Source organism: Triturus cristatus, chromosome 4_1, assembly GCF_964204655.1.
Source record: "Triturus cristatus chromosome 4_1, aTriCri1.1, whole genome shotgun sequence".
Classification (NCBI taxonomy): Eukaryota; Metazoa; Chordata; class Amphibia; order Caudata; family Salamandridae; genus Triturus; species Triturus cristatus.
The window spans coordinates 1,200,615,117-1,200,643,014 of record NC_140585.1 but is presented as its reverse complement, the minus strand read 5'-3'; the positions used below and the strand labels follow the sequence as shown (position 1 = coordinate 1,200,643,014).

The 27,898-nt window shown below is 44.5% G+C and overlaps 1 protein-coding gene across 5 annotated transcripts in view; it reads left to right on the top strand.

Moving 5' to 3' along the window:
- Positions 1–7,876: 7,876 nt before the first annotated feature.
- Positions 7,877–27,898, top strand: part of LOC146856379 (exendin-3-like) — a 225,671-nt gene continuing 205,649 nt past the window's right edge. For 2 of the 5 annotated variants that reach the window (XM_085650728.1, XM_085650727.1), the window contains exon 1: positions 7,877–8,048. The gene's annotated coding sequence lies outside the window, so the exon portion shown is untranslated. Of the gene's footprint in view, positions 8,049–12,510; positions 12,758–27,898 lie in introns of all 5 variants that reach the window. The other 3 variants (XM_085650729.1, XM_085650726.1, XM_085650725.1) reach the window with 3 other exon arrangements.

Here is a 27,898-nt window from a genome sequence, read left to right as displayed (position 1 = left end):
ACAGTTCTGTAACTCCTTCACACACTTTCACATAGAATCACAATTATAGACAATTATAGTTGGAACATGACACCATCAGGAAACAAAAAACGTGGCTTCTTTAGCCCATGTAGTGCAGCGGAGTCCCCACCCTTCAGGTCCTGCCACCCACCCCAATCTTTCAGGGGACCCATACAGCGTAAAGCCAATTAATATCTGAGATATAGGAGACTCCGGGCCAGTTGACAGCTACACTACTATAGAAACACCCTTGCACTACAAGACTCCTTTGGCATAACTGCCAAGAAGCCCCAAGTAGTTCTTGACTACCTCAGCCCATCTTAGCTTTCCAGCGTTGGTATCTTTCATATACTAAAATACTTGAACTATCCCCCCTTATCAAGCTGGAAATACTCAGTGATTTTAAATAGGAGTAAACAGTGTTAAACTGGCCTTAGGCTTCAACAACGCTGTTTGTTTAGTAGTGCATCAGCCTTATTTGAAGCAATCCAAACTTCATCCAAAGAGCTGGAGATGCCGGGCTCCACTGTCCACGTTTGAAGCCCCCATCCCGCAGCTTTCAAAGTGCAAGCGCGAGAGCAGCGCGTGGTGGCGCTGGGCCTCCATCAGCGAGGAGGTTGGGTGGTGTACGAAGGCAGGAGCGGTATAAATGCTGGAGAACAGGCGCTACAGTAAGGAACAATGTTTTTCTTGGTGAGCACTGAATCTTTCATAGACTCACATTCTCAAATCAGAATAGGAAGAAATGCATAGCATTATAACAAAGCAGGAATCAGGGTCACCTTTAATCAAATTACCTGTCCCACTGCTAAGTCAACCACTGTGTTCACATCCAGCTAGTTTAGATTTATGGGTGCCTGCTGTTCTACGTAACTGCACAGCAGGGGTCCTAAAAAGGCACATCGGCATTGAGTGCAGCTGTCATCGCTATGCTTCAGGTGGAATGCACCCTCACTCTGCCCCGGGTGCGTTGCCCTGTTGTGATAGAAGGTGATGCAGACTGATAGCCAATGTGCTATTACCTGTTTGGACAGGGCTTGGCCTCTTCCAGGATGGCTGAAGGACACACACAGCTTGTCAGATGCGTGAATGTCTTTTGGCCATATAACCTCTAATGCAACTGAGTACATCCAGCAGGTGCAGAGATTTTTCTGCAGTCGTTGTAGGATTACAAAAACAAACTAGTGCAGAGCAACAGGCTTGTTCAGATGAAAGTCTATAATTGCTTTCGGCAAGAACTTCGATTTGGTTTGAAGGATGACTCTCCTCAGCAAATCAGAGAAGCTACTTTTTTATTGCGAAATCTTGTAACTCCCCAATTCTTTTTGCTGATGTGAGGTTTAGCAAAAGTGTTGTTTTCGAGGAAGAGAGCTTTAAATGAGCTTTAGGAGCCCTCAAAGGGTGGCAGCATGCGTTGCCGTACTGCCATGTTCAGCGCTCAATGCACTGGAAGGTGCCATATTGGAAGGAAAGCTCTAAATAGCTCTTTCATAAAATGCTTTACTATCTTTTGTGATAACGAGGATGATCAACTGTCCTCTGTTCTTCTGAATCTGGACATGGCTGCTAGGTGGACTCTTACTGAGGGGTACTTAAGGTCACTCCTGTCCAGGTGTGATATGAACTGAAGGATTTGGTGGGGGTGTATACAGACCTGGTTCAGGCCCCTGTCTTTGCACCACATGCAGAAATGCTTCGCCTCAGCAGTGTAGGTCTTTATGGCTGATGGTGTGCATGCCTGAGCCAGGCTGCTCCCACAATGTTCAAGTGAGCAAACTCTGGGTGACCAAGAAACAAGAGGTCAGGCTGGGAACTTCAGATTGGTTTCAAGAGAGGAGCCTGGGATGAATTTTCAGCTGCGATACAGTGCCTGCAGACAGCCTCTGTAAGTTGCTGCACCCCTACTGGCATGGCCACACTGAGGCAAGGAGGATCAGGGAACAGTGATTCGCCCTCACCTTCCCCAGTACTGTGAGGATTAGCGGAAACGGAGAAGAAGCAGAGGCAAAGATGTTCGACCATCTCATTAAAAAGGCATGGCCCTTGGTTTTTGTTTGCAAAACCACAGCACTGGCTTTTTTGTTTTTTTAGGAAGTGGTGAACAGGTCTAACATAGGGCAGCCCCACTTGTCAAAGAAGTAGTCAACCAGTTCTTAGTAGCAGTCAGAGAGACAGCAACGGAGTACATCTGCCTGGTCGCTCTAACAACCTGGAAGATGTCACACTGTGACTTCCACATGGTTGGAGGGGACTCAGGGCCACAGCATTTGTGCTCCAAAGAGAGAGCTAGAGCTTGCCCCCCTTGCCTTCTAATAGATAGAGGTTATCCTGTCTGTCCTGATTAGAGCGGCCTGTTTCTCTCAAGAGCTGGAATGGAAGGCCTGCATTGATGTTTAATAGGCACCTCCAATACAACAACGCCTGTTTGGGTCTTCTGGTCTCCTGGACAGTATTGTCCCATGGTCCAGCCTTATGTTGTCATTGCTGGCCTAGCTTCTGCTGTACAGGCCTCATCATGAGCCTGCAGCAGGGTATGAACTTTATGTCGTAAATCAGGCCCAGAAGACACTTGTACATTTTGAAGGAAAACGTTCATTTGGAGCAAAAGGGTTTTGCTGTGGCCTGAGGTTTCTGTGCCCTTTCAGTTCAGGAGCATGCTTTACCAGGCTGTGAACCCAGGACTGAGAACTGAAGCCTTGTTACTGGAACGACTGGAGATTCTCTGTATTCAGTGTCCGGACCTATCAGTGACACAGGCTGATGCAGGTGGATGTAGAGCCCTGTGCCTCTTCCCTTGATGGAGCTTTGACGAGCCAGTCACCCACGTGGCGACCTTGACATTAGGAACTTCACTAAGATACGAGGTGCAGACTTGAGTTCAAAGAGGTGCACCTTCAATTATTACTACTGCCCTGCAATACACCTGCAACTGAAAAGCAGAGGTATTACCCGTGCCTGGTGTATTGGGACAAGGAAGAATACGTCCTGAAGGTTCAGGAGGGTTAGGCATTCCTCTTCATGGAACATCAAATGGATTTCTCGAGGGTCACCATCTGAAAGAGTTTCTTTTAGAGGAATCTGTTCAAGTCTAAGACGTCAAATATTGGCGTGCATTGTCCCCATGGGAAGAACATTGAGTAACATCCAGTGGGACAGCTTCCATTGCTCCTTTCAATAAGAAAATAACTTCCTGCTGTAGTTCCTGCAAGTGTAAATTATGTTCTTCTCAGGGTGGATGACAAGGAGGTTGCTGAAAGAATTCAAGCGATTCAGTTCACACTAAATGAAAAACACCAAGCAGTCGGAATTTATGAATTCCCAAGCCAGGTAAAACTGTAGATTCTTCCCTTGACCAGACAAGAGTTTGGATAGTGGGGGCAGATGGCAGCCTGGAAGAGTGACGCTCTTTTTTGGTTGTCCTGAGAATGTTGATGGAATGTTCCCTTCTTTCTTGCCAATATCCTACGGTATCATTTTAGTTGACCTCTTGAGGACATATGTCCTAAGTCATAGCCCCCTTGTTTAGAGGGGTAACAAAGTCCTCCTTAGCCTCTGTATATTGCGAAACCTCCTAAAACCCCTGGGAGCATATGGAACCATGAAGAGGATTCGAAGCAGGACGACTGCATACAAGGCTACTAGGGAATGTGCCGAATCAGTATCGTCTTGATATTCTGCAAAGAATCGTCCACATAGTTAACAAATAAGGTTTGCTCATCAACCGGCATATCTAATATCTTCACTTGATCCTCAAGGTGGAAAGTCACAGAGCAGAGCCATCCGTGTTGCCAGAGACCGTGACCTGTGCCAGCTAGCTGAAGCCTGCGTTGGCGACATCCATTGCCATATCAATGATGGGGGTTGCCACAGTGGATCCTTCCTTTACTATAGCCTTGGGGTCATACTTACAAGGCCCCTGCATCATCGGAGCATCACTTTTTTGATGCTCCGGTGAGGCAAAATGCTGAGCCATATTTACAAGGTCAAGCAAAACCACCCTGCGTGGCTTTTCATGGCCTTGTAAATATGGCCCCCTTTCAATCATTAATCTGTGTGAAAGGGGCGTCCCAAGGGTGTTGCTGTCGGTGTTCCCACGAAATACCCATGGACTCTGACGCATTACCAGATTTACACGGTTTCGTAAACCTGGAAATGAGTCCGATTCTAACTCCTCCCCAAGGGAGACGTTAAAGTGGTGCAACGAGGAGAAATACCTTTATTTCTCCTCGTTCGTTTGCTCTATGTGTGCCACATTCTGCAGCACACATAGAAGGAGGAAAACGCCATAAATGATTGGTTTTGTAAAAAGGTGACCCTTCCTGCACAAAAACAATCAGCCACACAACACAGGCAACCTTGCACCATGCTGCAAAGGTGCCTGCGTTGGTGCTAGGCAGCCAATTGTGCGCCAGTGCAGAGGAATGAACATGGGTGCATCGTATTGCTGTAAATACAACGCATCCCTACAGTTTTCTAATGATGCAGCTCGGCCCAGAAAGATGGCTTGCAGCGATGGCGTGCATCATTTTGTAGTAAATAAGCCCCTTGGTTTCCTCTCTTTCATCAACAGGCATGAGATTAATGAACTCCAAGATGTCATTACACATTTAGCAGTCATAATGGCACAGGATGGCCAAAGCACTGTCAGCCTTGACGGAGGTTACGTCCATACAGCTGACCCTGGGGCCCTGATTTTTTCTGTCTGCTGGTGCTGAGGTTGGAGTGATGGAATTTTTAGAGTGTAATTGAGCAGCTGCCACAAGAACAAAACGCAGGTTGTGTGGCCTTAAACATGCTGGCACATACTCAGCAGCCTTACACATTTTCGCTAGGTGGGGCACCACTGCTCAATTCATAGCTGGTGTTTGAATCAACTTGAAGTGCTCTGAAAACACAAATCCAGAATGAGGATTGACTGTTGTTTTGCGTGGCTGTTATTTGAAAGAAAGCACTGTTGGTCTACCAATGTCATGGGGAGGTTGAACTTCGTAGCTGCCCTCTCCATATATGTATGGAAATAGATGTCATCCTTGGGAGCTTCTGGTCGTGTAGGCGTCTTGTCTCCTTTTGGCAAAATGTCATCCTTTCACTCCCCTTCATGTGGTTCTCCATAACCACATTTCCCGTCCCAGATTTTGCTTCCTCCTCTACATCAGAGAAGTGATCGGAATCTGTGGTATCTTCCTCACCCATGTACATTGGTGTTAGTAGAGTGAGACTGGGTGGGGAGGTGGAATGGAGGGTCCACCAACATCAGTTAGGGAGGAGAATGTGACTGTGCACGTGGAGGAGGTGATGGTGGTCCAAGTAGTGGGCCGGTCAAATGACAGACATGCTGACAGAGCAGCTTCTGAAAAGTGTCCACATTTAAGATTTGAGAAATGGTCATAAGGGCCATGGTGTTTGCAACCATTGGAGCGACAAAAGTGTGAGCCTGGTAATTATACTCCATACATCCCTCCTCCTCGTGGTCTTCGCCTTCAAATTTGAGCATGTAACACACATCCAGGTGTGTAGCACTGTACGCTGTATGAGGCTTTATCTGATTGCTGATGTCCACCTCTAATTCAGATTCCTAAATCTGGGAAGTGGTTGGGCTGGAAACTTAATAGGTAAATGTATAAAAGCCACTGTAAATGGTTATTTCCATTGTCAACGATGTCGTTGTCGATGGCCATAGTCAATGTGGCCATCATGGAGACTGTAAGGGTCAATGCCATTGACAGTGACGGTAGTGTCTCCGCTGTCGACTAGGCCATCGCAACCGGGAATGGGGTGATTGTAGGGGGGGGGAGGGATGATCGTGCCTTGGCTTGAGCACTACCAGTAGACTTCACTGGAGTGCTGATTGTGGAATCATCACCGCCATTAACAGTGAGACAAGCAAGTCTGGCCAGGCTTCACAAGCCCTAGATTTCTCTCTTTGTGGAATTCAGGTTTTCTTTTGAAGAAGGTGGCTGTAGGCAATTTTTTAGTACATTCCTGCCAGGAAGGTTGAAGATACTTCCATTTTTACCACGCCTTTGTAAAAGTGCTTGGTGGGTCACTTTCCACAGAAATATACCCAGAAGCGGTGGCATCCCCTTTGAAAGGGGGAACGTTCATGCTTTCAACCATATACAGTTCCAACATCCTTTCCCTGACTTTTAGAGTTTTTGATAGAAATGTTTTACAAATGTCACATTGATATTCTTTTGTGTTTGGGATCTTGGGACAGTGATGAGCTGAATATCTCAGAAATTCCCTAAAAACAACTTGCAGTTTGATGAAAGCAGAAGAGAGGGCAGGAAGAAGCCCAGATAGAATGAAGTATAGATCAAGAAGTAACTTTTTTGAGGTCAAACAGACATTAGAGCAGAGCTCTCCGTAAGGGCTCTCCCACACATGACACGTGGAAAAAATCTGAGTTTGTTGACCTCCAGTGAGAATAGGAGAGCTCAGCACCTTCACTTCATTAGCTGAATCCTGAGTTGTTTCAAATAATGCGAATATGCTACTAAACCAACACTATTGTGAGGTCTATTGGCATTTTGACACAGTTTCCTGCTATTTAAGCATGCCAGGGATTACCGGTCTAATGATGGGGAATGATTCAAGCATGTGAATATATCAAAAATCCAATGCTGGAGAACTAAAATAACTTTGCGGTTATTAACGCTTTGTTAGCAACCTTATCATACTCACTTTGGAAGGGGTTATACTGTGAACCCAGAGGGCTCAAGAGATCTTTGCTCACCATTTTCCCCAAAAGCAATCTGCCCTATCATGCTATGACTGTATTGGCTTAAGACAACATAGGCTGATGCTGCCACTTTGGCTGGACACTGATGTATTGATTGTTATTGCATGCTTTACTCAGTTCTGAGCAGAAAACAAAATGATAATAACGAACGTTATTATTTTATTTTTTGTATACAGCTTGCAATTCAAGCAGTGGGGCGACGCTCTTCTGCCTTAGCGGAGGAGCCGCCACTGGCTCTGAGTTTTTAACCCCACATTCCTCGCCCCGTCCCCCTCCAAGCAAGTCTTAGGCTGCTTGACTTTGCTACTCTAAAGATCAAATACAGAAGGGGTCACATGGTGCTCAATTTTGGGCACAATTATTACATCAACCCTTGCAGTAAAAGGGTCCATTTTTTACAATTTGAGCACAGTAAGCATTGATTGCCCTGGGGCTGTCAAAAAGTTCCCACAATGTGGCTTTAATTCAAGGCTATCTCAATCTTTTTTTTTTTATACTGGGTAACAATGTATTTTTCTATTTTGGACGTGTTCTATGTTCTAACAGTTTTTATTAGTGAAACATTGTAAAAAAGGAATGAAGTTCACAGGGATGAAACCATTAGAAATGAAGAGAGGTCAGGATAATTACAGGAAATGAGCGCTCTGCTTCTCTATGGCCCACTTTTCCACATATATAGGAGGGCTCTTCTTCATAAAAGAAGGAATTAAAAATATAAGTTTTCACCTACTAAGCTTCTTTCTCTTGGACCACCGCAGAGTTTAAACCTCTTTCCCACGCACGCTATAAAGCAAGTGTGTCTTTTGTGAAAAAGCACTGCTAATGCCAAACTCTGTAATTCCTTTTTGAGTGACTGGAGATATCACTCACTGGACACGCGGTGAGGACTGACAGGGGTTTCCTGTGTGCCTGACATACCTTGCTATTTTTGACCCACGCGATGGGTCCCGTATCTAGGACACTGGTCACAGGCACACCTCCCCCCGGGGCAGGCCAATCATGCCTGGCCATCGTTATGCTTTCTGGAAACAATAGGCAAATACATTCACCTCAAAATAGTGAGCCTTAACTAGACCCGACTTTGAGCCTCGTAAAAGAAAAATGTCAATGACTTAAAAAAGAAGCAAGAAAAAAAAACAGAGCACTGAATCATAATGACCCGTCCTGCTAAAAGGGAGAAACTGACCCACATGTCAGCTCCGAGCATCCTGCTAACAAGCTTAAAAGCCCATCAGTGGAGCTCGCGCCACACAGCCGAGTAACGCAGGCAGAGAGAGGGACATCCAGGGCTCTGCTCACCGAGGAGGTAAGTTCAGCATGTTTCACTACTATCACCAACGTTCACCACCACGGGGAGGTGGAGAGAGAACAAACTATTAACAAGGAATTTAAAGTTGTAAGCTGGATTTAAAGTTGTAAACTGAATTTTTAAATGTGTATGCTGAATTTAAATTTCTATGCTGAATTTAAAATTGTGTGCTGAATTTAAAGTTGTATGCTGGCTGGGGGGCAGGGAGAGAAGATTTGGCCTTTATAGCAATATGTGCATGTCAATATGGAAGCTATTTAAATAATACCCGCACGGACCTCGGACATATTTCCACTACACACTCCTCGAACCCAGACACACTTCCATTTTTTTTGTCTATCTTGCCTCAGCCTACTTATTTGGAAATCCCAAATCTGCTGCAAAAAACACGGACATTTTCTGACAAGCGTGCCTGGCTTCGGGAGTGTGCCGGTTTATTTCATTGTAACTGTGGCGCGTGCGTACCTAGCTGCTCAGTTGGTGAACACAGCTGCACCCAGGATTATAACACACTAAGCTAGATTAGGCGGCCAGTAGCTGTGCTTTAAAGGGGCCGGTACTGTCTGGTACTGAGTACTGGTACTTTTTTATTTTGAGAGGGACAGTACCTGCACTTCTCAAGAGAAACATAATAATTTTAATTGTAGAGTACCGGCGGCACTTCACAGAAACAAGCAAAGGTACTCTGTTATTGAGGACCTGCACTTCTATTTTTCCATTTCAAGCACTGGCTAGTACTATGTCCCCCATTGTGGATCATTCTTTTCTCCTTCCTAGGCAGACGCAACAAGTACCAACGATTTAGGCAATAGTTACGCCACGCTTTTCAATAACATGACTCAGTAATGTGTTTGGTGTGCTAAATGATTAAGCTACATACTTGTTCGAAACTTTCTGGGTAGATTAAGCTTCATGATGTGTTTGTTATAGTAATAAATGTTGGTAACTTTGTGTAAGCACAGTTGAACGCATGGGTAGTGTTTTAATTTAAAGTAAGCATACGCATTGGCCACCCGTGCAGCGCCTCTGTAGGAACGAAGGCGCAGATTTATAAGACCCTTGTGCCACTTTTGCGTCACTTTTCCCATGTTAAAAGTGACGCAAAAGTGGCGCAAGGAGCTTCTAAATCTTCCCCGAAGTGTTTACCCATGTGTCAAATGTTACATACTTCAGACGAGGCGCCGAAGCGCAGATGGACGGATAACACTGTACCCCTCTTATGCTGCTTTCTTTAAATCGAGACATATTTAGGGGCAATGCCGCACAGCGTGTGAAAAGTAGGTGGGCGTGGGGAGCGCGGGAGTTTTAAGAGTAAACAGAGAGCATCGGTAAAAGGTCTTCCATAGCTCATCGGTTTAATGACCCACTGAAGCTCGGGGTTGGACGGAACACTTGTGCGAACCTTTGTTGAAATGGCCAGCACTAACTCAAGCAAAGAAGGGATGGGCGAGCCAACTAAGTAACACGGAGAGCCGAGCCAGAGCCGAGCCGAGGGTCTGGCCGGGCTTTAACAGCCCATGCACGGGTCCAACCATGAAAATGTCTGGCACGTAAACTGTGCAACACCATATAAAAATATGATGTAGACCCTTCAATTTTTTTTTTAAAGGTGTCTTTCTTTAACATGCAGATTAATTAGTTTCAAATTAGTACATAAACGTATATCACCGATCTGAGAAGCACGTCTTAAAAGTGATAGTTTAAAAACTTTTTTAGCTTAAAAGTATTCATGCCATCAACCCCCCCCCCCCCCCTCCGCATGACAACAGTGATATTAGTGAATTTAGGGGCAGGTCAGTTGTCATGTGGAGCCCATGTGGTCTCCATTCTTACATGGAACAACATTACAGTCTATTTAAATCAGACACAGAAGAGGGGCTCGTGTGGCACACAACGTGAACTCGTGTATTTCCAAGTGCTCTCAAATGCAATACGGAAAAAGAAAGCAAAGTTAAATAAAATGTTTGCTAAGGGTCACACAATTTGGTCAAGTGGGGAAACTGGGAACAATCCCAGGTTTTCTGAGTGCATGTTACATCATTTAGCCACTAGATGGGTATCTGTTTCCCTCTCGCGGTTTTCATAATTTTTCATTAATTCTCAGCTCATGGGGTTAGAGCGCAGGTGGCAGGCAGAAGCCACAGACACGTTTGGCTCGTTTTAAGCTCGAGGCTCCAAGAGGACAACGAGCTGAGCCAGAGACAGGCACCTGACTCCAGCCTGGCTCGAGTTTTCTAAAGCTCGCCCACCTCTAAAGCAAATTCAGCACCCATTATTAATGCGCTTAGAAGACAAAGGTGGTTAGGACTACAAACAAGTAAATCTGAGCTCCTAGCTCAGGAGTGAACTTATATTTCCACTCACCAGAGAGTCGCCCAAAATGTGGCCATAAAACCGTTGAATGTATAGAAAAAAATTGATGGACAGAATGCTGTACAAGGTCAGACATTCGCCCCAGTACAGAAATCTGGGCCTAAATCCATCTTTTTTTGCTGCCATTCCAGTTCAGACCCAGCTATATGCAAATCAGTCTTGACCCTTTTCCCCATGGGAACAGTCCAGCCCAAACTGCCAGGCCACGTCCTCCCTGGGCTGGAAACAAGTATCCTAGGACCGGTTTCGGGGCATCACCCCTCATCAGCCAGGCTAGCTAGACTCCAGTGGCATGGAGAGCACGGGGCCCACATCTGGGCATACCCGTCCCACTCAGGGTGACAAATGCAAAAAGATGGACAAAATGCAGCACAATGTCAAACATTCACCCCAGTACGAAGATCTGGGCCTAAACCCATCGTTTTTTGCTTCCCATGCCATTTCAAATCCGTTGAAGCCACATGCCCAGGTCAGCTGCAGGAGCTTCATGGTTGGGTCCAATCCCTGACATCTGTAGCAAGGACAGATACTGTGCACTGCACACAAGACGACCTGGCCCGAGGGCCTGATAGTCAATGGAAAAATTAGACAATAATGCTGGCGCTCCACAAAATCCAGAACCATAAATAAACTATTTATTAATTTGGTTCAGATTTAAAAAGCTCTTAACACCCAAGCTGACCTCCCTCAACCCAGAAAGCAGAACCCAAGCTCCTATAAGTATTGACAAAGCCAATAGGTCTCGCTTATTGGACCTCCAGGCTTTGACAATGTTATCAGACGTACCTACTGAATAACAGCACCATTGTTTTGTCTTTAATTGACCAATCTAAGATGGCAAATACCACTTGGATCGGTAAATAAAATAAAAAATAATACAAGTTAAGTGCACAAAAGTAATTTTTATGCGCCCTGCAGCAAACTAAGTGTTGTGCCATCAAAAAATTGTGAAAATGTAAATATGTACATGCTGGTGGTGGATGGGGTGGAGCAACAGAGAAGTACGTTACGGAGAAAGCTGTGAAGAGTGGGGTGAGAAAATAAAAGTAAGGTTGGGTGAAAGTAGAAAAACATCACATAAGGGAGAGAGAGAGAGGCACACACAAGAGAGAGAGCAACATGGAGAGCAGGGGCAGAAGTACATGAGAGAGTAGCACACGAGACAGAGAACAAGACTGAGCGAGCAAGAGGGGTCAGGTGTTTGGAGGATGGAAGCACTACACAAAGCAGAGTTACATACACATGCACTCATGGAGTGCTAAAAAGAAGAAACAAAAACAGGTATTTCCCAAAAAGTGAGAAGTGGAAGAATGCAAATCAGCCAATCAAAATGATGGTACATAACCTATACTACAGGGGAGGGGCAAAAGCATGATGAACAAGGAAGGTCATCAAATGGGAAGCAAACAAATGAGTGACAGTAAAGCCAACCAATGGTAAGCATGTGTATGTTTTACGACCACTGAAAGCTTTTGGTAAGCTCACGAACAGCCTTTCAAAATCACAGTTTGTGCCCTGGTAGGCAAGACCTAAAAAAATGGAGTAATTACCACAGGCATTGATATCAATATATCAGAGGCCTAATAAAATGTACCTTCCATAACATGTGCATTTGTAAAGCACACGTTCACCCATAGGTATCTTGGCGCTGAATAACAGTTGTTTATTGTTACCCAACTCAATGGTTCTCATTTTATCGACCTCAGATGGATGAAAGGCTGAGGGGACCTACTGGGATTTGAACCTGTGACCATTATGTTGAGCACAGGCTCCTGCAACTGACGCATTATCCAGAGACATGAGACATAAAAGAAAAATGTGTTTTGTTTTTTCTGCTTTATGTGCCACACTGCATTTCATCTATTCATGTATTCGAAAGCAGATTTCTAATTTATAAACTTGTGTTTCATTGAGTATTAATTGTACATGTATATCATATACCATTTGCTTTATTATAGGTTGATAGTACATCAATTATTCATATATATGTAATAATGTGATTTATAATATGCAGCAGATTTCAGTGGATGTGCAACAGTCCTAGTATTCTAATGTTTGCATTTTATATCATTCATCATGAGGTCAGGTCTTTTTATAATAATCAGAAGAAGATATTTGAGTCTAGCACAGACACATTCGGGGAGAGGCATCTTCAGCTTTTATTGGGAGGCTTGAGTGATCCGTTTTCTGCAAACATCTCAGTGAAGGCCACAGGCTCCCTGAGTTCAGCCACAACCGCCCATTTCTCAGTTTGAGAACACCATAACAAAGACAGAGAGCAACTGCCTCAAATCACAGTAGCTGACTACAAACAACTCTGTTATTCAGCCAAGGTGAGTGAGAGGCTACCTAAAAAACTTTGATGGGCGCTTTTGTGCTAAGGGGGATAAGCTAGGGGCTGGAGAGGTTGATTACCAAAAAAAGTCAGCATTCCATGTAATACTATCAATAACGTTTTAATTTATTTTTAAATATATTGTTTGATAACATGCTTTTTCATCGTTTTTTTTAAATATAATTACATCTATTCATATAATCTGTACTAAATTTGAGCATTCATTTTTAATAAAGCCTTTTAACTGTATATTGAAGATGTATTTTGTGTGTCCATCCGTGGGAAAAGAAGCTTCATGATTCCCTAACAGTACAAATAATAGTGTCACAGGACTGATCATTGCTCAAAAGGCACTTGAGGGGTTCGTCAGTTACAGTCTGACATATTTCCTGGCTTGGGATGGTAAATTGGCTAAATCTGCACTTTGCCAGAGGTTTTAGGGGGTATAACATTTTTGCCTATTTACTGCTCAGACTGGAAAAATGCATGAAGTGGTTGTATTCGGCTTTTATTATTAGTCTGAAGCAGTACCCTCCCTATGTGACTACTATACAAAACAACTAAAACTAAATATAAAAAAGGAGGAGGGAACACACTGCCTGGCATAACAGCACACAATTAGTCGAGATGCATTGTGGTAAATGCAGTGCATAATAGCACTCACTTTAGTAGAAAGATTTTAGTCTTTACAATTGTGACACCACCAATGCTGTGACTCTCCAGACACGTGTTTCTGGATTGTTGACATTCTTCAGTAGAGAGTAACACGTGACGTTTGGTGGTGTTTAGTACCACTCCAAGAGCGAGGGTGCATCTCAGAGAGTGTCAGCCCAAAAACTCAGCAAGGAGCCGATCACAAAAGAAGGAAGGAGCACACTGCTTCGCACACCAGCACACAGTTGGCCCAGATGCATTGTGGCAAATGCAGTGCATGATAACACTCACTATTGGTAGAAAGTCTTTAGTATTCCCCATTGTTGATACAGCTGGTACCAGACAGAGTAGTGATTGGGGTTTATAATTATGGACATTTGACTAGTGCCTCTGAGATATTTTATGTGTATTGTGATTTTCACATTACAAGAACATGTAATGTTTGTAAGCATTATCCTGTCCTGAGAATATTGAATGAAGACACAAACACATTTCAAGTCTCTATTTTTATGCAGGAAGTCTTACTCAGGCAAGGTGCAACAATTCGATAAATTATTTTCTTACTGAAAGCTATTGACCCACAGTTTACTATTGATCAATGCTGGGTGAAGTAGAATGTTCAGTACTTTCTCCCTAACATGTCCCCCCTGAAGAGAGGTGCTATTATTGTCCCTTAATTGGAGTTCCAAAACTGCATAGAGGTGTTAGTATGTCACTACATGGCTGGCATTCATTTGTAGAAACAGTACTATTACCTTCCCTTTCCTAGACTGTCTAGTCTCTCGTGCAAGAGTGCCAGTCTGTAGAATGGGGTTTACTTTTTTTGTTGAAACAAATGTAATCTCTGCAGAGAAGTAGCAGAACTGTTCTTCGAATACATTACCAAAGTAGAAATGTATCTACACAGTAGAGTAGAGTAGTGATAGTGCTGCCTATAGCAAAGTATGGAAACCCCGCAGATTATAAAAAGAAATAACGGGGCATTGCTTTTGGAGGCAGGCTTGCAGATGATGAACACGGCTCTATAACTGCCTACGAGCGACTGAAACTAGGCCCTTTGTGCATCTGCCACTGCTCTCATTTTGTGGGCAGCACCTCACCTCAATTCTAGAAAAGTTCCACTCTTGCCATTCCATTCCATGCCATGCACCACCCAAGACTGCAAAACCTTAAGTCCAGAACATTATCCTTGTACTTCTATTTTACCTGATGGACTAGGAGCAACGCATAGTATGTCATTAGCCTAAAACAAAATACTTTGGGACTGACAACCTATCACAGGGACCGATTCAACCCCCATGAAAGACCATCTGCAGCAGTCTTTCAGCTTCCTTCAAACATGCAAAAGGTGATGGAAGAAATGCTTGCAATTCGTTTTACCACTGGCAATCACTCGGGTTAGCATTCTAATTCATCGTTCTCTTGCCCACCATGCCACCTCAGTTTGGACTCAGTCATACGCATAAATGATGTGTTGAAATTAACACAAGTGATTGTCAGTGCTTAATCTTATTGAAAACATTCCTCCAGTCACCTATTGTGTGTATTACATATCGCCCTAAGTGACAAGGGTATGTATGCCAAGGCATGGGTCGCATGGTCACTGTGCCACAACTGGAACTAAGCTGCACTTGACTGACGAGCCCAATCAGGTCAAAACCAGTTTTGGATTGTGTCACAACCTCTTTCAGATGGCCACAGGCACGTAGGGGCTACTGGGCCCAACAGTCATGGTTGAGGCTTATTTACTCCTGATGTCTCAGGGCCTTACCTATTTTGGACACTGAGGAACTGGGCCAAGTACCCCTTCTGCACTTCTGAATCTCAATGGTTGCTGTGGCCGAGCAGTCAAATCTCCCTTGAGGGGCGTGTAGGTATACAAGTCAGTGAACGCGACTCATAACTCAAAGGTTATACAATACAAATAATAAATCAATGTCCAGTCCAATACTTGCTTTTATATAAAAAAAAAGAAGTTTTTTATTTCTAAATCTACACATGAAAAGGTATACTAGATTCAGAATCAACAACACAATCCCCCTTGAGGCCGGGGCTCTAGTAGTTGTGAGGCAAATCCCTGTCCCACCCTCCTTGTAACATGTTTGGCGTTATTACCTATTCAATCGTGGACACAACCAGGAAATGCACAGTATTAGGTCATACTGAAGAGTTCCACTTTGACTCTTCAGGATTTTAGATAAAAGTGTCCATGGTGCCATAAAAGCGAGTCTCCTGAAGCCCAGCTAAGCTAGTTCACGCCTTACTGGCTCTCGCAGCACGGAGGAGTTTAACTGGCAGTGAGTGCCCTCGAAGCACGCACCCGAGTCCTGCTCAGTTCGGAGATGTTGGGCTGCTTGCGGCCCACACAGCAGCATCTAGTGGCGCAGGGTCTCTGTCCTGAGCGGCGCTGCCAAAGTCCTTCTCAGTTGTCGGAGCAGCTCCCAGCTCGCAGAGACAGTGTAGCTTCACCTGGCTTTGGGAAATCCTTTCTTTACTCCTGACTGGAGCCCAGTGAGAATTCAATGTCATCCATGGCATCATCTTCGGCAGCCCTCCAGTCAGTCAGGTGCAGTTCCCTAGCAGGGTGGGTCCATGGGTCCAACTTGCAGAATTTAGGCTCAGTCTTTCCTTTGGGCATCGACCCGAATCCTTTAGCACGTTGGCACCAGCAGTCCTTCTGGCATATGGGGTTGCCTGTGGTACTTACAACAGACGGGCACCGACTTTCTGGTGCAAACACCAACACCGAGAAAATCAGAGGTCCCAGCGATTCTGCAGTGATCACCTCGCTCAAGGAATCCTCTTGTAGGGCTCCCCACTGGACCGTGCTCCCACCAATGCTCGCCTCTTCCTCACAGGGCACCACTTGTCTTGGAAAGCAGGCAGGCGCTGGTGCTTCAGGCTCCAGGGCAGGTGATCTTGGTGTCCTGAGTGATGTCCCCTCACCCATAAGGGAGACTAGCAGGCCTTTGCCCCCATACCTGGTCACAGGCACAAGTCTTGCAGAGCTTCCCCATCTCACACAGCCAGTCTGGCTGGTTGGCAGATGACAACCTCCCCTTCTTATAGTCATTTTGCAGACACCAAATGTGATTTAGGAATTGCGTCTTAAGTTTTATTTTGGGGTTCTGCTTCTTTTGAAGTGGACACTTCTCTTTTCCTTCTTTCCTCATGAAAGATGTCTTGTCACAGAGGACAAGACCCCAAAGCAGATTGTCACACAACACAATTCATGGGAGTGACTAGCGCTTAAACCTGGATGTCAGCCACAGTGATATGTGCATCAAAAGGCTAATTCCAGACCCCCAGCTCTTCTTTTTTTGATTTCCTTATCAGCCCCATCTCATTTCTTGGAAAGTATTTTTGCCTCTCCCTTGTGATCTATCACTGAATCAAAGTGCAGTCTTTTGAGGTGTAAAGAGAGTCTCTTCCTTACCCCCCAGTGTGTGTCCCACCAAGCTCATAGGAATACAAAAATACACAAATCTGTATGGGGGATTCCTCTCCTCATACTTTTTTCCAGCCAGGCCTGGGCTTCCCGAAATGGAACCCAGGGTCCTCCACCTAATGTACCATTGTAGGCACATTTTCTCAGTGTACATTCACAGCACACTTACTGTCCAGCACTGGTACCTCTATGCATTGTACCGTTACACGCACACATGCATTTATCACACACAATCGATCTGTGTGCACTGTTCAGCACTGAAGTTTTTCTATATTTAACCTGGGTGTACTGTTTACAAACACACACTGCCAGCACACACACTCACCATGTGCGCGCTGCACAACACTTCATCCTTCATGTATTGTAGTTTGCGCAAGCACACATAAAGCCAGCACATCTCTCCTTACGCACGCGCTGCACAGCATTACAATCTCATGTAATGTATTCCTGGAGGGCATACATACACTCAGCACACACATTAATCCCACTTGTACTACAAAGTACTATTCTATTCCTGGACTGTACTCTTTCCAGAGACTTATACATCCAGCGCAGTCACTACTCCTGCGCTGTGCAGCACTCCACATCTACCTGACGTAGGCCAAGGGTGAGTTAAGCACACAGCAGCAGAACTTTTTAAAGGGGACTGAGCATGTAGGCCTCCCTCCAGTGGCACAAAGAAAAAGGTCCTGTTCACTAGTACTGATCACTAGTTAGTATGCTGCCGCCACACTTGTGATGCTTAACTCCTGGTGAAGGTGGTAGCCTTCCATCACTATGAAGGTAGCGCTTGGAGTGCCCATCCTGGTCCAACAAGACCGCAGTCTGTGAGACAGACCTATGTCCTGGCGCACAAGCATGATCTGTGTTCGCCTATGACAAAAATCAGCATGAGTGATCCAGACAACAGTACTTTGGGCACTCAGGGCAGGGGTACACGTCTCTTACCATGCACAGAACATTTCCGTCCCAACAGGTTGCTAGTGTTCTGGATCAGGGAGGGCTTGGCCAGGCAGTTTGGGCTCAACTGTTCCTGTTGGAGCAGAGTCGAGACTGATTTGGCATGGTAGGCAAAAAAAAACAATGGTTTGGAATGCTACCCCGAGTGCTTGTTGGTGGTTAGACTTGTTGAAAGCCTTTCTCCCATCATCTTTTGTGAGTTTTCAGTTTCCTTCTTCTAAAACGGAACTGCTCCAGAGGTAATCTTCTCTTTACTGTTTTCTGGAAACCAGTCCGTCCATACTGGGAGACAATGGCATAGCAATGTTGTCCAATGTCATAATAGAAAGGCAGATGAATGGACCCCTCTACCCAATTATTGGCTAATAAAATACAGCCATTATAGAGGAGCTGTAGCCACACTCCCAATGCACCTGCTCTTTCCAAACTTAGTCCAGGATTTTTCTGTGGATTAGTTCTTAGAGGGATGCATTGAGGCAACAGCGAAAGACACTTTAGAGGTGTGCGCATTTAAAGTGACACAAAAATATGGGCATTTTGAGGTCAAGTGCCTGTGAGCTGGGGCAGCATAATTTGTATTTTATCGATATTTGATTGCACATTCCTAGTATGACATCCTAGAGCTTTCGGGGTCTCCGCCTTGTATTCATCCAATTTGGAGTTTATGTTTGTAAAATATCTAGGGGCTTTTTTACAAGCTCATTGCGCTGTAGGTGTGTCACATTTTTTGATGCACTGGCGGCGCAATGGGCTTGCCCATATTTACAAGGCCACGTAAAGACACCCTGCGTGACTTTTCATGACCTTGTAAATACGGGCCCCTTTCATGCATTACTCTGAGTGAAAGGGTCGTTCCATGGGTGTTACCAAAATATCTATGCAACATCTATGGAACTTGACGCAGTCCCAGATTTACAACATTTTGTAAAACTGGGAATGTGTTCGAATCCTACGCCTCCCAGGGGAGGCTTAGGAATGGCGCAACGAAGAGAAATACTTTTTTTTCTCCTAGTTTTTTCCTATTTCTATGCGTGCTGCAGAAAGAGGAAAATGTCATTAATGATTGTTTTTGTGCAGGAAGATGTCCTTTCCTGCACAAAAACAATCATCTCCGCAGTGCAGGCACCATTGCAAAATGACATAAGGATGCCTGCACTGGTGCATGGCAGCCAATTGTGTGCCAGCGCAGGGGAAAGCACAAGGATGCGTCGTATTTTTGTTAATATGACGCATCCCTGTGCTTTGAAAATGACACCGCATAGCGCAGTTAAATGGCTTGTGGCGCCATGTCATTTTCTTGTAGATGATAACCCAATTTTATTAATATGCATGTTAGCTTTTGGGGAAAGTAATAGAGAGTTGATCCAACTAGAGGCCCCTGTATTATTGTGACTTGATTGCCATGAGGGTGTTGGGACTATCTAGCAAATTCTTCTTAAAAAAGGGATATTATAGGGGTACATGAAAAAGTGTTCTATCAAGAGAAGTTTTAGATGGAAAATATTTTTGAGTTACCTAAATACAGGAGTGTGCAGTTCCTATGACAAAAGTTGAGTACTAGTGGTAAGTCAGGTCAGTGGAATACGATCCAATAGGAGCAAGTGTCCTCACACACTTCAAAAGGTGTCATGCTTCATCATCTAGGCATGCTCCTCGTCGGACCGGCGCTGCAATGCCCGACAGGCACCCGGGAAGGGGCTCTTTGCAGGAGATCTTTTGATTATGCCGTATGACGAAGTGTGGGTATGTGGGCTGTGAACAATGTGTAGTGTGATGGAAAGGTGATTTAAGTTTAGTGATGCTGGGTTTGAGTAAACTTTACTAGTGAAGCTCACTAACCCAATTTAAAAACAGTTATGCTTGTATAGGATTGAATGGTGCTAAAGTGGAGTCGTGATTAATTTCTAAAACGTGAGGTCAACATATTTCTTGTCTGCTCTAGCCCACAAGGGGACTATTGGCGATTCGTCAGGACCGGAAAAAGATTTACAACATTTTGTAAAACTGGGAATGTGTTCGAATCCTACGCCTCCCAGGGGAGGCTTAGGAATGGCGCAACGAAGAGAAATACTTTTTTTCTCCTAGTTTTTTCCTATTTCTATGCGTGCTGCAGAAAGAGGAAAATGTCATTAATGATTGTTTTTGTGCAGGAAGGTGTCCTTTCCTGCACAAAAACAATCATCTCCGCAGTGCAGGCACCATTGCAAAATGACATAAGGATGCCTGCACTGGTGCATGGCAGCCAATTGTGTGCCAGCGCAGGGGAAAGCACAGGGATGCGTCGTATTTTTGTTAATATGACGCATCCCTGTGCTTTGAAAATGACACCGCATAGCGCAGTTTAATGGCTTGTGGCGCCATGTCATTTTCTTGTAGATGATAACCCAATTTTATTAATATGCATGTTAGCTTTTGGGGAAAGTAATGGAGAGTTGATCCAACTAGAGGCCCCTGTATTATTGTGACTTGATTGCCATGAGGGTGTTGGGACTATCTAGCAAATTCTTCTTAAAAAAGGGATGTTATAGGGGTACATGAAAAAGTGTTCTATCAAGAGAAGTTTTAGATGGAAAATATTTTTGAGTTACCTAAATACAGGAGTGTGCAGTTCCTTTGACAAAAGTTGAGTACTAGTGGTAAGTCAGGTCAGTGGAATACGATCCAATAGGAGCAAGTGTCCTCACACACTTCAAAAGGTGTCATGCTTCATCATCTGGGCATGCTCCTCGTCGGACCGGTGCTGCAATGCCCGACAGGCACCCGGGAAGGGGCTCTTTGCAGGAGATCTTTTGATTATGCCGTATGACGAAGTGTGGGTATGTGGGCTGTGAAGAATGTGTAGTGTGATGGAAAGGTGATTTAAGTTTAGTGATGCTGGGTTTGAGTAAACTTTACTAGTGAAGCTCACTAACCCAATTTAAAAACAGTTATGCTTGTATAGGATTGAATGGTCCTAAAGTGGGGTCGTGATTAATTTCAACATCAACATCATGAAAGGCTTTATTTCGATAAAAACATATCATAAAAGCTTTACAATAAAAACAAGTTAATTACATTAAGCTTTAAAAGCCAATTATTACAGTAAAAAGCAAAAAGCAAGGCAAGTCATAAATAGATATTAAGAACAAATTAAACAATTTCTTTAAGCCTTTTACTTCTAATGCGCCATGCCCAGGATAGAAATTTTGAGAGGGCACATACGTGCAGCGGACATGAGTCTGACATTAAGATGCGTAGCGCCACAGTATGATGTCTAGTTCCTAAGGAACGACACAGTTGCTTAAGCCATCTTCTCCTAGGCAGGGCATATTCCTGACATTCAAATAAAAAATGAGCCACGGACTCTCGTCTGGATATGCAAAAGGGACAGAGTTCTGAGGAATGAGCAGAAGATTTCCATCGTGATGTGAAGGCATAAAGTAGGAGAGTCCCGGTTCTAAATTTAAAATACAAGGCTCTGTCAAAAGGACTCTCAATAATGTCAAGATATAGTTCCCGGATCGGCAGGTCTTTAAATTTCAGAAAGTCCTCTGTAAGTCTGCCCAATGACGTGTTCGTATTCCGTTGGGTCACAATCCAATTCCAAATATGGACTTTAGTGTGGCTTTCGGAGGGGAAGATCTATTTTCCCATGCTGCACTTAGCCCCAGATTATACAGGAGGGCTTTCATGTCGCTCAGCCATTTTATCCTGTGCCATCCGGGAAGTGACATGATTTCAGAGAGACCTTTGGCGTATTTAGCTAGTTCCGGGACTCGCCACAAACGAGCCCATAGCAATAAGGGGCGAAATTTCGCCAATTCACCTATAGGGCGGCAACCTAAATCAAGCATCAGTGGGATCATAGGGGAACCCTGGGGGAGTGACATGATAGTCCTAAAAAACTTCCTCTCGGCTCTTGATAATTCACTGGTATCACAAGAACCCCAAAGCTCTGCCCCGTAAAGAGCAGAGCTAACTCCTCTTGCTGCATATATTTTGATAACAGGGGCTATGGGTCTAATGGCACAGGAGCGCTGCTCCTTCACAAGAGCCCCTGTTACCCTTTTGTACGTTAACAACATCTTGCATAAATGGGGACCCCACTGCATGTTATGGGATAAGCGGATCCCTAGGTAATCAAACACGTCCACCCTCCCCAAAGATTCATCATTCAATATCGGGGGCGCACACATTTTTTGGGGGGGTTCATCACAAGGTATTTTGTTTTGTCAGTGTTGATTACCAGGCCTCGTTCTGTACAGAAAAGCTGGAAATTGTTTAAAAGTTTTTGGAGGCCCATAGGGGTTTTGGAGAGTAGGAGTGTATCATCCGCGAAGAGGAGAGTGGGGATGCGTTCCCCCGCCAGGGATGGTTCATCTGACGGATCTTTAAGTAGATGCTCAACCACACTATTGATATATAGGGAGAAAAGACACATCCCTGGCGGACCCCTCTCTCTACCGGAATTCTGCTGGTTTTCTCCCCATCCCTCCCCCACCTAACCTGAGCGAAGGTATTTTCATGCAACCTTACCATTAGCAAGAGAAGATATTGGGGCACCCCCATGCCAGCAAGGACTTTCCAAAGGGTCTCCCTGGGAACTAGGTCAAAGGCAGTCTTTAAGTCTATAAAAGCGAGATAAAGACTGCCTTTGCCCAGGAACACCACCTTCCAATACACAAGCAACAATCTGAATACTTGTTCGATTGTGCCGGTACCTGCTCTGAAGCCAGCCTGGTAGTTGGAGAGGATGTTGTTTTCGTCGATCCATTGTAGTAATCTGACCAACAACACCTTCCCAACTACCTTTTGGGTTATGTCTATCAGGCTTATGGGTCTGTAATTTGATGGGTCGTCCCTAGCCCCCGTTTTAAAGATGGGGACAACCTCCGCCCCTTTCCAGGATGCCGGAATCGGCGTTCCCCTACTGATAGCATTAAGCAGACATTTAATGAATTTACCCCATTTCGGGATGTCTGCTCTTAGCAAATCCCCGGGTAAACCGTCTGGGCCAGCTGCTTTTTGGGGCCTGATGGTACTGATAGCATACTCCACTTCTTTGATCGAGAAAATGGAGTCTGTCGCCCAGTCATTTAATGGCAAAGCTATACATAGCGTTCCGGTTGCTTGATCTGTGCTCCTTAATGGAGAATCGGAAATTACTGAAGCCACCACCTTTATCTGTTTGTCATTAGAGATGGCCGTAGGAATGGCTGTAGAGATAGCGCCAGTCTGACTGGCATACAGTTTGGAGAAGTGATTGACCCAAGCTTGGCTGGTAATATTGCACGTGATGAGGTCGGTATCAGGTCTGTTTTTGGTTCTAATTATGTCCCAAAATCGCCTTGAGTCTTTCCCCTGACTTGCCTCTTTTAGGGAACGCCAATGTTCATATTCCCACTCCTTCCTAGCGCTTGCCAGGGTTTTCTTGTAATTAAGCCTAGCTCCCTGTATAGCTCCTTGAGTTTTGCTTTTGACAGCTTTGATCAAAAGTGATTTGGCATGTCTGCAGGCAGATGTATACCAATCGTGCTTCCCCCTTGGGAACCTAGTTGCCACATTTTTGCCCACGTAATTCGTTTTTAGAAATACATTCCCAACTGACCTGATAGTTTCCTCGAAGATTGGAGTAACCCGATCGGGGTTTGGCACGTCCCGGTCTGAGCTGTCCAATTCCAACTCCAACTGTGAGGCCGTGAGTACTGTGTTGATTATGTTTAGTTTGGTTTCATCCTTAGCGACCCTGTTCCATTTTAATCGTTTCCCACAAGAGGAAACAGAGATTTTGTGGACTGGGTTAAGGGATATTGAGGTCTTTTCATAAGGCCATGGGTTCCTAAGGGACAGAGAAAGCGAGTTATGATCGCTTTCGACTGTAGGCTGGACTACCATATCCTGCACAAAGCTCCAAAGGAAAAAATCTAACATAATGTAGTCGATCCTAGAGGTGTGGTTGGCTCTGTTGAACGTGGCCGCACCCAAAGGGTCTGAACTTGTGCGGCCGTTGGTTGCTCTTAACCCAAATTCCCACGTTAAGGCGTTCAACTGAATGGCAGTTTTAGACCATTTTTTAATCGGGGGAATGGTTAAGATCGGGATGCCCCATCTTTCATCATCCTCACTCGGGTTGAAGAAGTCATCCTGTATAAGGGGCTCATAAGTACAATTGAAATCACCTGCAATCAAGACTTGGGTTCCAACTAGGTTTTCTCTCAGTGCCGTTTCCAAACTAGACACTGTCAGAGATGTAGAGCCATGTTTGGTACCCCTAGCGTATACATTAAATAAGTCGAGGATAAAACCTCTTTGGGGGCCTCTCAAGGAAATGCCTAAGATGTCTGGGGAGTTAATTTGCTTTAGCTCAATCCGGAGATTTAGGGCAATACTTACCCAAATCAATAGGCCTCCCGAGGGACGGCCTGGCCCGTTACTGGGAAGTGCTGCAGGAACAAAATAAGTAATATAGCCTACCCGATGTAAGGGTTCTAAACTCCAAGTCTCTTGGAATAGGCAAATCATGTGTGCCTCCACTAAGGTATTCCACTCAGGTAAGCAGAGTTTCCTGTGGATGCCGGCTAGATTCCAGCTGAGGATCTTTAAGGTGTCACCATCATTAAAGCGAACAACTTTTTTTTGGACACTTGGGCATTCAATAGAGGGCAAGAAAGCATCGTGGGACGCAAGCTCAATACAGGGTGTAAGTGGAACATTCCCCGACCCTAATTCAAGAGTGGAGCATAGACAGAGAGCAGGAGCCTGCAAGGCTTCTTGAGAAATGGGCTTTGGAGGGGTTAAAGTATAAGTAGCGGGAGAGCCATTTACAGGCAGGGAGCTAACTACGAGTTGGGGAGGCTTGGTGCTAATATGTTCTATATCCTCAAGGGAAAATCCTGGACCCAATAATGGTCAGTCCACTTCTTCCAAACAGCTAAATCTGTTAGCAAGTGGTAAGCCACTCCAACTTTCAGAGAAAGCTATATCTCTGCCCTCATGGCCTAATCGCGCCTCCCTCTCCCTTCTTTTGTTCCAAAAACTTATTTGGGACAAGCTCCTATCAGGAGTTTTAGCACAACAATTTATAGGAGGATAAAAGGAGGAGAGTCTTCTCACCTTTATTCCATCAAACTTGGGCCACGTATCACGACGGCAAATGTAATCAGCCGTTCGTGGATTATCAAAATTGACTATAACACAGTCTCCCTGAATCTTTTTCTCTTCACTACCTATCCAAGAGACCCTACGCACCATAAGGATCTTACTGCTACAAGAGGGGGGGAGCGGTCTGTTAGTAGTGAGCCAATGTTGTGTCTTGTTTTTTAGGGACCACGTTGGTTCCTCTTTATGAGACCTTAACTCGGGAACACCGGTCAGAATCACAACATATGGATCAGCTTCCACTGGTAAATGTATAGAGTGTTCCTTCTCCCCCCTGATTTTATCATTGTGGTATGCTGGCCCCAAAGATTTGGGTAATGTATTTTGATGTACTGGCCCCGATAAATTGGGTAATGTATTATTCACAGTTTTGGTGGAGGCAGAGGGTTTGGAGGGCTCTCCAGTTTTCCTCAATGGAACTGGCACAGACCTTGGCGATGGATTCAAGTTATCATGGGGAGCACACGCCCCCACTTGCTTCGTCCTTAGTGTGGAGGGAGTAGCTTGCAGCTCCTTATGATTAACCAATCCCTCGCTCTTCAGTGCATTGAGAGATAAGTTCATAGAGACCATGTGCTTTTCAATGTTAGAAAGAGAAAGTACTATGGGTTGCACTTAATCTCTAAAAAGTTCTCCCAATGTGCATAAAAGTTGGTTTTTGGCCTCACAAACTTTGCAGCCCGTGGCCAAACTACTTAAGTCGCTAGGAGCTGGGGGATTAGTCAAAGGGGCTGTTGTATCAGTGGCTGTAGTGAGTAGGGCGCTCTGGGTAGAATTGTTATTGTTTTTGCTTGGCACCTCGGCAGTCGGGATTTTTTTTAGTAGTTTTAGCGTTACATTTTTTCTGTGCCCTGGGTTTCTTCCGTTTGGAAATTGCACCCTCCCTTCTCCCCCTTAAGGAATTGACGGTGGGGCCCTCCTGCCTTGGACTTAACAACAGGTCAGGTGTCTTCTCAAGATCTTTACTTGAATGCATATCAGAGAAAGCCAATGAGGCGGACAGATCGACCGTGTTAGGTACACCATGGGTTTCAGCCTGAACTTCAATAAGAGGCCTAATGACATTTGGTAGTGTTTGGTAGTATTAATTTCTAAAACGTGAGGTCAACATATTTCTGGTCTGCTCTAGCCCACAAGGGGACTATTGGCGATTCGTCAGGACCGGAAAAAAGCAACCACCACTACTGAGTGACTGATTCATCAATGTGTCATGGGAATCTTAGTAATCAGTCACACCATAAATCATAAAGTATGATTCTACCTTGTTTTGTAACCTGACCCGTTTTCGAGTCAGTGCTGGACTGACGGAACCAAACAGAGCGAGCCGCTCACTCGCGACTCGTTTGCAGCCTTGTGTGCACCTTTGCACCTACCCCGGCTCTGTGTCCCGTAACGGAGTGAATCTGTCAGGGGCAGAGTTGCCTGGACTTCCTGTTAATGTTTCCAAAGACTAGTGCGGGGCCCTCAGAGGCCCTCATGAAAACGGTATAATCATACTTTGTGATTTATGGTGTGACTGATTACTAGGATTCCAATGACACATTGATGAATCAGTCACTCAGTATTGTAGGTTGCTTTTTTCCGGTCCTGACAAATTGCCAATAGACTCCTGTATATAAGTTACTAATAAAGGGAGCATGTGTGCTGGACCTATCCAAAAGCTCCTGGTTCCTCTTTTTTGAATAAAAATACCTTTGAGTATCAGAGAATAGCTGATTATGACACAGCAGAAGTCTTCTTGGTGAGTATGGTCATATCTGTGTGTCGCAAATGCAGCTTTAGCTATGTTTGCATCAAAATAATATTAGCTGTTTCCCAAACCTGAGCTATGTTCATTGCAAGTGGGTGTTCAGCCGAGTATAGAGCCGCTTGGTAGTTGTTCCATGGGAGAACACCAGGAAAGGCAAATGTATATAACATTGCAGGCTTTGAAATCATTAGTGAACAGGGAAAGCAAACAGCTAAAATGCTGTGAACACTTTAGTTTTCACAAGCAGCAGCGAAACTACTATTGTGGTTGTTTAGTCAGGTAACAGATTGGTCACATGAAGTAAGTAGAAGTAGTAGCAATTACTTTATGCTTGGTCGGGCATCTCTGTGCAGGTTTCAATGCATGCGAGATGTTTAGCTCGCTATGGGACGCTCAGTGTTAATGCGTCCTTCAAAAGAAAAGCATGGTTCTGCATTGCAATCCTTACACCTGTAGATACACTGAGCTCATAAGCTAGTCATGATGAGGGCTCCCGGTTTTATGGTATTTATTTTTTCGACACTGCCGTCTGTATTTATCAATATTAATTTTTTGTCAACTTTATCTGTATTTTTCCATATTTATTATATGTTTGTTGAATAAAATAAAGATGAAACTGGTATATTTCCACATGTATTTAACCAATAAATATGCAGTCATGCTTTAAAGCCTGCCATGTTTCAGTGAAATGAACACCCGCAGAAGATAAATCAATGCACTTATATGAAAATATGCACATTTCAGTATCAGCCTTGTGCATATCTACTGCTGTTTAAGCCTCTTTACTAAAATTCCTTTTATTTAACCCCCTTACCTATCAATGCACACAGTTATTGGCCTGGCAGTCATGGCAAAGTGTATTTAGAATCACTCAAAAAGCACCCAATATCCATTTAAAAAATAAATACAGACAAGAAAATAAATGGTTTTCTGTCTGTAATTATCTGTAAAAATCCGTAAAAATGGAAAACAGGGAGCCTTAGTCATGATGCAACAGGTAAATAGACATTTCCCCTAGCAGGTCAAAACAGATTCAGTCACCATGCTCTAGGTCCAGACAAGGCAATACCATCTCTCACCAGAACTGCTCCTTTCTAAGGAACCGGACCTAACAGCCCACGGTCACAAAGAGCATCTCCAGCGAATGAATGCAGGAAATCTCAAAGTAAACTTATCAGTCTCCATGAAGT